The sequence below is a fragment of the Trachemys scripta genome, chromosome 4 (assembly GCF_013100865.1).
Source record: "Trachemys scripta elegans isolate TJP31775 chromosome 4, CAS_Tse_1.0, whole genome shotgun sequence".
Classification (NCBI taxonomy): Eukaryota; Metazoa; Chordata; order Testudines; family Emydidae; genus Trachemys; species Trachemys scripta.
Window position 1 is genome coordinate 14052237 of NC_048301.1, and position 10446 is coordinate 14062682.

Here is a 10446-nt window from a genome sequence, read left to right on the forward strand (position 1 = left end):
GTATGTGATTGTATATGAATACAGCAGGAAGTGGGTCTAGAATAATCACTCTAAACTGTTAGCAAAGCAGGTACGACGGTGCCATTCTTACACAGTTGCTCTTCAGAATATTTTAATTCTGTCTTCCACTTGGTCTGCATGTTCTTGATATTTGGGGTGATGGTGGTTTATGTGCATTTGCTTTTTTGGGAGTTATGGGGGCAATGTTTGAAAAAAATCAGTTCAACTCTTTTTGACAGCTAAAAGGAATACTCCATGCAGGTGTGTAGCTTACTTTCTGAAGGGATTTCCCCCCCCCCACACACACACCTTGAAATAAAAAAAACCTACATTAATAGAATATCAGAGAAACAATGCTAAGTTACATGTGTATACTTCAGTTTGGCAAGTCTTAATTCTGTCTTCAGTTTAATGATCTGTATTAAATAATGGCTATGTATGCACTATACAAACACTCAATTTATAATAATGGCCATGGCTGTTTAACCTTTTCAGTTAATTGTTCTGCTTAATTAAAGGTGCTTATGAATTTTTGCAAATTCATTGCAGGAGTTTACTTTGTCAGATATCTCTTCTCAGCTTTGGCCTTTGGAGAGAATTTAGCAGTAATTCATGTAGTAAATGATAGTTTGATTTTATTTAATTGGATTAGTTCTGAACACCTTCTAGATGTATAATTCTTTTGATGCTCTGAGAACAATATTCTGTCTTAGTTGCTATTGCTTAAGTTTAAAGATATTATAAGCAGTGGCATTGGACCAGTTTGTATAGTGGGGGTACTGAAAGCCATTGAATGAAACTGTAAACCCTGTATATGATGGAAAGCCAGGGGGTGCTGCTGCACCCCTAGGGCCCCTTGATTATAAGGGAGGGGTGTGTGTGTGTGGGTGTGTGTGTAAAAGTCAGCCATGCTTCAGGCCTTCATCTTGCAAATTGTTTTGCACAGTCTGCAGGGAAAACTTCCTGAAATGGGTCTATAGTGGTAGCTATTTGAGTGAGCCAGAAATAAATTGGGCTCCAAACCTGCAAATACTTAAGCTTACTCAGAATAGTAAAGTTATTGAAATAATGGGATTGCTCACAGTAGTAAAGTTAAGGATGGGCATAAGAGTATTATGGCTTTGATTTGAACATGCTGACTTGTAGTACCACAGAAACAGGAAAGTAACTTTTCTGGGTATTGAGGAAAACATTTTTGTTTTGGGTTCCCCCCTAGGGGAAGAAGGGGGAAAATGAAAAGCATTAAAATGTTCTGTTCTCTAACTGCTTTGTAAATGCCAAGCAGTTTGATACACCTAAAATGAACATAGTTATTGCCATCTCAGGCAGCATCATTTGTTACAGTGGGACTCTCTTTTCAGTTGCTATAACTTTGCCAAATTAACCATTTGGGCTGAAATTTTCCATGCTGGGTATCTGCCTCAGGCTGGATTTTTTTTTTTTTTTTTTAGTTTCAGCCAAAACAGTTCCGCTGTTTCCAAGAATGAGGTTAAGGAAAAATGTTTTGCCATTTTAAAAAAATTCTCAAGGAAAAGGTTGCCAGAAGTTCCATGCTTTGGAATGGGAACTTGAAATTTGGCAGAGGTGTGGCCTTTGTATCAGGGCTCTGAAAATGCACCCAAATTTGGCTAAGTTATAAGCCTTTGAATTTTTTTCTGAATTTGCACATGCTCAGTAGAGACTTTGAAGATTTTTAGCTGCTAAAAATCTTCAGAGTCTATCCTCATTTAACATGCTTCAGCTCCCCACAGTTCCTAGCACTGACCATACCACGCATGCACCATCCCTGCAGAGTGACTGAGCATGCTGCAAACCCAGGGCTAATCTGGATTTTCCCTGTTATGACTGCTCTGGGCTGGAATGAGGCTGGTCACTGGAACTAAGAGCAGGGAGTCTTTCTCTCCTGTGCTTTCAGTGACCCCATTGTTGGCACCCAGGCATCATGGATGAGGAACCCTCCTGACTTGACTGCAGAGAGAACCAGAGCTAGACTGAGAGGAAGGAAAGGAGTAGAATGGGACAAGTATCCTGGTGAGACTGGGAAGGGCAGAGAAACTGTAACTAGGAGTTGGGGGTGTGTGAGACTGTCACTGGTTAGTCAAGGAGATTGGGAGCCAGTGAGGCAAATGCAAGGGAGTGGACTGGGACTGAGATCAGATGAGGAGCTGAGAGGAAATGGGGAAACTGGGAAGTGGTGGGGAGTCAGACTGGGACTAGGAGCCAGAGGTGGTGGTGGTGAGACATATTGGATGAAGAATCAGGAGTGAGGGAACTGGAATTGGCTGGGCAAGGAGATTAGGACTGGGGTGAGGAAGGGAGGACTGTGATAGTAGCATCTTGGAGAGGAGGCAGAAAGGGCCAAGTTTACGGGTGGGAAATATCCAGAAAGGTCTGTGACCACTCGATACAAACTGCACACCTCCAGAGCCTGGAAAGGACCCCAGGATTCCTGAGTCTCATCATTCTTTTGCCGTTGGTAAATATCTGTGAAACCCACTTGCAAAGTGTACCTCCTCTCCCTCTAGTGCTGATCCATGCAGAGGATGATAACCTACTACGACTGTCAGTTGTCCCCTTAGCTCAAGTGGCAGAGGTCTGTGTGGTGGATCTAAAGGTTCCAATCCTGCTCGTGAGTTATATGGGTTTCAATATGATACCAGATGATAGAACTTCTGTTTTTTATTTGTTTTTTAAAAACCTAGCAAATCACACACAAATCTAAGTTGAAATAATGTTGTTAATGTTGCAAAGTCAAGCACTCAAATTAGGCAATGCCAGACTTAAGGTTCCCTGTGCAACCGTAATTCGGCTCTCTTCTGCATATGCATTATTATGATACAGTCTTCAATTACATGTCGTGTCCCCTCCCCCCACCCCAAGACCTGCTCTGGGAGTGCATCAGGGTTCTGTAGTGAAGGAGGTTATTGTCTGTAGAACCTCTTGCTTATTTGTTGCTGAACTTGTGGTGTAGGAAGCAAAAGATTACAGGAGAGAAAGGATGGCCTCATGGTTAAGGCAATTGAATGCTGCCATGGATAATTGGATTCTACCTCTTCTCTGCCCCAGAGCTCATATGTGATGCTGGGCAAGTCACATCAGCCATTTTTCACAAGTTGTCACTACTTGTATGTTCATCTTCTGCATTACTTGATTTGAGACCCTGGGTTCTGATTTGCAGAAGGGCTGAGCACTCTCAGCTGCAAGTGAACTCAATGGGAGCTGTGCTTTGAACATACAAAGTGTTATATAATGCAAAGTGCTTAGGAAAAAGCAGGTCCTAGATTTCTCAAATTGGTCACCTCAAATTAGTGGACATTAGTGGATCTCTCTGTGCCTCAGGTTCTCATCTGTAAAAATGGGAATAATACTCTTTCACCTTAGTGTTCTAGTGAAGATAAATTAATTAAAGTTTGTGAAGCACTCTGATACTGTAGTGGTGAGCACCATAGAAAAGTTCATCTGGCTATGTATTCAGAACAGGATTTGAATAGTGTGCAGTGAATAAGGCAAGGGACCACTAGTCATTGAACAATGATAGAAGGCTGTACAGGCAACCTTAAATCCATCAACTGCTAAATTCTGAGTGTCTGACTTTGCAACATTAGTAACGTTATTTTAACATTTGTGTGTATAATTTACATAATAGGTTAAGTGATTACCTTTACCTTTTCTCATAATTATAGTGGAAAATAAAATAGATAATAAGTCTTGTATCATCAGACTTGTATTCTTTGTAACTGGTCTATTCATTTTTTTTAAAGCCGAAAGATTGAATACAAAGCCTGTTCTACTTCATAAATAAGTTCTATACCTAACAAAATAGTTAACACCCTTATTCAGTTTTATATTTGTCCTTTCCTTCTTGGTGCACTAAAAGTTTATTCCTTTTGAGTATTTGCCAGACAAATTTTTTCTTTTCCATTTTATTCTATTTTTTGTCTCCTTTGTCAGATATTCAATATTTTGTTGGCAGGTTTTATAGTTTCTGTGACAAAATGACTTTGAAGATCAGTTACAGCTCTCTAGCAATCCCCTGTCCTTTTGCATACTTGAAATTTCACACTGTAATCCATAATAAAAGGCAAATATTTGTTGAAAGGACTAGCTTTTAAATATAATTGATTACATTCACTCCTGCTGTAAATTTCATTAGCCCAATATTTTGTTCCTTTAAAATCCAGGCATTTTTATAAATCAAAAGTGAAAAAAGACAAATTGATTGGAGGGGAAAAAATCTACCCCCACTTTTTTAACTTCTCCTCCCCTCCAAAGTATGGAAGGAGTTATATAATTTAAAATTTAATGGCGCTTTTATCAATATGGTGCAGTGCCTCTGCATTCTCTGAAGTTTATTCATATTTAATGAGCCTCTGTTCTGATTTCAGGTAACAGGATCAACTGCCTATAGCCTTAAGTCTGATTTTATTTGCGAACAGTGTATCCCATTGTCATGTTGAAACTTTGAAATCCTTAAAACTGTCCAAATGTTAAGTCTTATTTCCTCCTTGTTGAGATGCATAACTCATCCAGAGCTTTTTACAATGTTAGTCATCAAACAGCTGTTATTTTGCTATGGTAGATAATGGCAGTTAAAAATGTTGAGTCTCAGGACTTAGCTATTAGAAAAAACAATACCAATGGGGTTAAATCAGTGGCACTCTTGCTTGAGTGAGGACTGCAGAATTTGGCCCTATATTAATTGAATGTTAGCAAGTTGGCAACTAATTAGTAAATGAAAATACCATGTATATTTATAATGACATAGTATTTTTTCAATAGCAGGTCTAAGGTTTTTTAAGGTAACAAATGCTACAAACGTCTTGTGTCTGTACAGTAAAACCCACCCGCTCACACAAAGTAAATAATTGCATATTAGACTTAATTACGGTAGATGTTGAAAAGTCTAGGCATAATTGTGAAATATCCTATTGGAAATAAACAAATATCATCTGTGTTGAGTTCTGTATATTGTTGATTAATATATTGTACCAGCATGCAAGTCTCAGCTGGAAACATGTAAGAAAAGGCAATAAGTTTTATTTTGCTTACTAGCCTTGGGCTTGTGAATGTAACCTTGTAGTAAACAAAACCAGTTATTTCTAAACTTTTATTTTGGGTGTTATTAATCCATATAGGCTCACATTAGTGGTAATGATATTTTCAATTTTCATTGAACATGCAACACTTTGATCACATGGAAAGGTAAATTATTCTGCCTGTGTTATTTAGTTTAGATCCTCTTGTTTTTCATAATCCTAATATTTAACTTGTGTTTTGGGAGTTAATTGCAAAATGAGGCCTGTATAATGTGATGCCATTGAAGGTAGTACCATAAAATTTAATAACGAGACAAATTCTCTATCACACCTAATACACTTCATCTTCCAAATTTCCCCTAGTATTGTTACACAGGTTGTATCTCTCTCTCTCTCCCCCCCCACCCCACCACCACTCATTGGTTGTGTGTACTTGTCTACTTTTCTCTATCTATAATTTCATTTTCAAACTACTTTGTTTAATAGATGAACTTGTACTAAGGAATTTGAGTTTGCATGGGATATGTTGCTTTGAATGTCATTTGAGAATTGTATTACACTGTGTATTCTCAACACTGTAGCTGCATACCAAAATGAACCGAACACTTGTATTCAAGGAATACTGTATGTGTTCTCGCTATGTTTCATGTGAAAACTGAGTTAGGTTAAACATCCAAGGTATAACATGTTCCTTCCCCCTTAAGATTTTCTTGATCATTGTCGAGGTTTTAATATTATGTAATGGTTCCTTTTAATAAAATAAAAGCACTGATGTGGGATGCCAGGCTGACAGCTCTGGAGACAGAAGTCCTCTCCCCAGAATGTGCAGTGGCAGTACCAGCTTCCTTACCAGTGCCCTACTAATGTGCCTAATCTTGTTCTAAAGGGAGTGGAGTGAGATTCTGTGCTGTGTTTCTAAGAGCTTCAGCACAGAACTTGCAGCTCAGGGGAAGTGGGGCCAATGGTGACTTTGCCCTCCCGGTTCTGGGCTGCTTTGGAGGATGGAGCGCCCCCTGGCATAATTGAGACAGTCTTGAGGGGCAGTCTAAGTTATGGCAACTTGTCCCTGGCTGCTTGTGGGTCACAGCACTACTCAGAATACCTGCAGCGCTATGATACCCCTATTTCATAGCTTGCAAGGAGGGGCTTGGAGGACAGCCTGCAGTGGTTTTCCTCAGCTCCTGTACCAGAGGCATTCTCCCTCAGCTGTACGTTGGGCTTGTAGGCACTTTTATGCTATTCTGACCCTTTTACCTAACATAAAGGATCTCAAATGGGGGTGACAATCTCGCCTAAAATCTCTAGTGTTGAGAGAGGATAGTTCAGTCTCCCTGACCATTCAGCTGTAGTCCACGCTTCAGAGGGATTGCCAATAAATGCCAGGTGTGCATTAGTGATGTGGATACTTTCGCTAGTTACTCATAGCACATACATGGAATTTTGCCTCGTGTGATGGGTATTGGCTTTAAAAAAAAGTATTGCTATTTTTTAAATGTTAATTCTTGTTTTCCAGGCAATTTTTAGGAGCCTACAGCAGAACAGATTATTTAATTCTATGAAACAAGATGACTGTAACAAAGATGTGGGGCTCAGTTCTGCAAACACTCAAACAAGTGAATATCTATGTGAATAACTCACATACATAGCGCCATAGATGTCACTAAATGTTTGCAGGATCAGAACATTACATATATAATTTTAAAGGGAAAATAAACCTTAATTATTCCAATACCAATTTTCTGGCAAATAGTTGACTTAATGCAGATGAACAATTTATTTACAGTAAATTGCTAGCTGTGGATTTATGCTGTTTGTCTGTCCTAGAGCAATCCTATTTTTCTTGGCTTCTTTACAGCGTGAGGCTGAAGGTGCAGAGATGGGAGAGGACATGTCTTTAAGATGTTACACTGGTCTAAAATTTTTTAGAAGTCATTGCTTCAGAGATAAAATATGCTATTTATTATGTATTTTGATGTGCTGAATTCAAATATGACAAAACAACTGGCTACTGTTTCTAAGATATAAGTTTTTACCTTTTATGTCTATGTATATTGTGTAGCTAGTAGAGTTTTAATCATAAATTGTAAACCTAGGTCTTTTCATGTGTTTATGGTTGCTTTACATGATAATATTTCACCTGTCCTGTTTATGTAACACTTTAAAAATCAGCAAAAGGGTTATAAATAAAATGTATTATGAAACAAAAGGCAAAAAACTATTCTGTACATAGTTTAGTCCTATTCAGTGTTTACTCGGCGCTTCTTGGCTTGTCTCTTGTATTCATTAAATGGAGCATCTCTTGTCACTGTCCAGCAATAGTCTGCAAGCATTGATGGGCTCCATTTGCCCTGATAGCGTTTCTCCATTGTTGCAATGTCCTGGTGAAATCGCTTGCCGTGCTCGTCACTCACTGCTCCGCAGTTCAGTGGGAAAAAATCTAGATGAGAGTGCAAAAAATGTATCTTTAGTGACATGTTGCAACCAAGGCTTTTGTATGCCTTGAGGAGGTTTTCCACCAACAACCTGTAGTTGTCTGCCTTGTTGTTTCCAATAAAATTTATTGCCACTAACTGGAAGGCTTTCCATGCCGTCTTTTTCTTGCCACGCAGTGCATGGTCAAATGCATCATCTCGAAGAAGTTCACGAATCTGAGGACCAACAAAGACACCTTCCTTTATCTTAGCTTCACTTAACCTTGGAAATTTTCCACGGAGGTACTTGAAAGCTGCTTGTGTTTTGTCAATGGCCTTGACAAAGTTCTTTATCAGACCCAGCTTGATGTGTAAGGGTGGTAACAAAATCTTCCTTGATTCAACAAGTGGTGGATGCTGAACACTTTTCCTCCCAGGCTCCAATGACTGTCGGAGTGGCCAATCTTTCTTGATGTAGTGGGAATCTCTTGCACGACTATCCCATTCGCAGAGAAAACAGCAGTACTTTGTGTATCCAGTCTGCAGCCCAAGCAAGAGAGCAACAACCTTCAAATCGCCACAAAGCTGCCACTGATGTTGGTAATAGTTTATGCACCTCAAAAGTTGTTTCATGTTGTCATAGGTTTCCTTCATATGGACTGCATGACCAACTGGAATTGATGGCAAAACATTGCCATTATGCAGTAAAACAGCTTTAAGACTCGTTTTTGATGAATCAACGAACAGTCTCCACTCATCTGGATCGTGAACGATGTTGAGGGCTGCCATCACACCATCGATGTTGTTGCAGGCTACAAGATCACCTTCTATGAAGAAGAATGGGACAAGATCCTTTTGACGGTCACGGAACATGGAAACCCTAACATCACCTGCCAGGAGATTCCACTGCTGTAGTCTGGAGCCCAACAGCTCTGCCTTACTCTTGGGTAGTTCCAAATCCCTGACCAGGTCATTCAGCTCACCTTGTGTTATGAGGTGCGGTTCAGAGGAGGAGGATGGGAGAAAATGTGGGTCCTGTGACACTGATGGTTCAGGACCAGAAGTTTCATCCTCTTCCTCTTCCTCGTCTGACTCAAGTGAGAATGATTCTGGTGCATCAGGAACCGGCAGTCCTTCTCTGTGGGATACTGGGAGTATAGCTGATTGAATGTTTGGATAATGCACAGTCCACTTTTTCTTCTTTGACACACCTTTCCCAACTGGAGGCACCATGTAGAAATAACAATTGCTGGTATGATCTGTTGGCTCTCTACAAATCATTGGCACTGCAAAAGGCATAGATTTCCTTTTCCTGTTCAACCACTGGCCAAGAGTTGTTGCACAAGTGTTGCAGTATATGTGTGGGGCCCACCTCTTGTCCTGATCTCCAATTTTGCAGCCAAAATAAAGGTGACAGACTTTCTTAACCATAGTGGTTATACTGCGCTTTTGTGATGCAAAAGTCACTTCACCACAAACATAGCAGAAGTTATCTGCACTGTTCACACAAGTACGAGGCATCTCTGCTCACTTTGGCTAAACAGAAATGTGTCCCTTTGCAAAATCAAACACTGACAAATAAGAGAGCACGACACTGTATGATTTCTAGAGCTGATATAGGGCAATTTGTTCAGCAGAGTGATGTAAGCTTCGTTATGATTGCATCATCCATGACTTCTAGCAATTCATATCATGTATAACGCAATAGCAGCTTCAGATTGCATCATTCATTGTTTTGCCTAAAAAGCAAGTACTGTCCAAACCCAGTCATAGATTTATTCATAGATCCAGTCAAAGATGTATTTTAGTCATTTCTGGTTTAAATTGAGATCCCTTCCCTTTATAACTCACTTATCCTCCGCCATTCCCAAGTATATACTGATCCAATAGCATATCTTGCAAACTAGAGCCAATCAACAATTTTAAGCATCATTTTCGTTCTCAGTGACCCAGAATTAGTAAAGTTTGACTACATTTATTTCAGAAGCATTTTGGCTGTAGAGCAGTGTTCTCAGTCCCAAGCTCTGAAGTGATTGTCTTTCACATTCCACTGAGTGACATCAGATCATCTGACTTGTCAGCCTTGTCCTTGCCTAAAGAGTTCATCCACAGATTTGTACTAGGATATGTAGTAAATACATATGTTTGTTTTTAGTCACGATGTGGACATTAGTTTGTTTTGCCAGGGTTGGAATGATTTCTTTAGCATTCAGAGGGTGGTTGAAGTAAACATCACTTATTTGTGCTACCCAATCTGTGTTCTGTGCTTATGGCAGTGAAAGTTGATTGAGAGAGAATACAAACCATTTTCAAGGCAATTTGAATATTTTATCTACAAACTTAAATTATGTATTTTATTTATTACATATAAAAAGACATTAAAAGAATGTTACTGGCTGTAGATAGGAACAGTAGAGATTAAAGGTGAGCATCTGAGTCTTTCTTGAGACACCTTTCACAATCATGTACATTCCTGCACAGGGTTTTTTTGTCAGAATCATAGAATATCAGGGTTGGAAGGGACCTCAAGAGGTCATCTAGTCCAACCCCCTGCTCAAAGCAGGACCAATTCCCAACTAAATCATCCCAGCCAGGGCTTTGTCAAGCCGGGCCTTAAAAACCTCCAAGGAAGGAGACTCCACCACCTCCCTAGGTAACGCATTCCAGTGCTTCACCACCCTCCTAGTGAAATAGTGTTTCCTAATATCCAACCTGGACCTCCCCCACTGCAACTTGAGACCATTGCTCCTTGTTCTGTCATCTGCCACCACTGAGAACAGCCGAGCTCCATCCTCTTTGGAACCCCCCTTCAGGTAGTTGAAGGCTGCTATCAAATCCCCCCCCTCATTCTTCTCTTCTGGAGACTAAACAATCCCAGTTCCCTCAGCCTCTCCTCATAAGTCATGTGCTCCAGACCCCTAATCATTTTTGTTGCCCTCCGCTGGACTCTTTCCAATTTTTCCACATCCTTCTTGTAGTGTGGGGCCCAAAACTGGACA

At 40.0% G+C, this 10446-nt stretch overlaps 1 protein-coding gene across 1 annotated transcript in view; it reads left to right on the plus strand.

The window, feature by feature from the left end:
- Positions 1-10446, plus strand: part of MNAT1 (MNAT1 component of CDK activating kinase) — a 193790-nt gene that overhangs the window by 9745 nt on the left and 173599 nt on the right. The window lies entirely within an intron of this gene.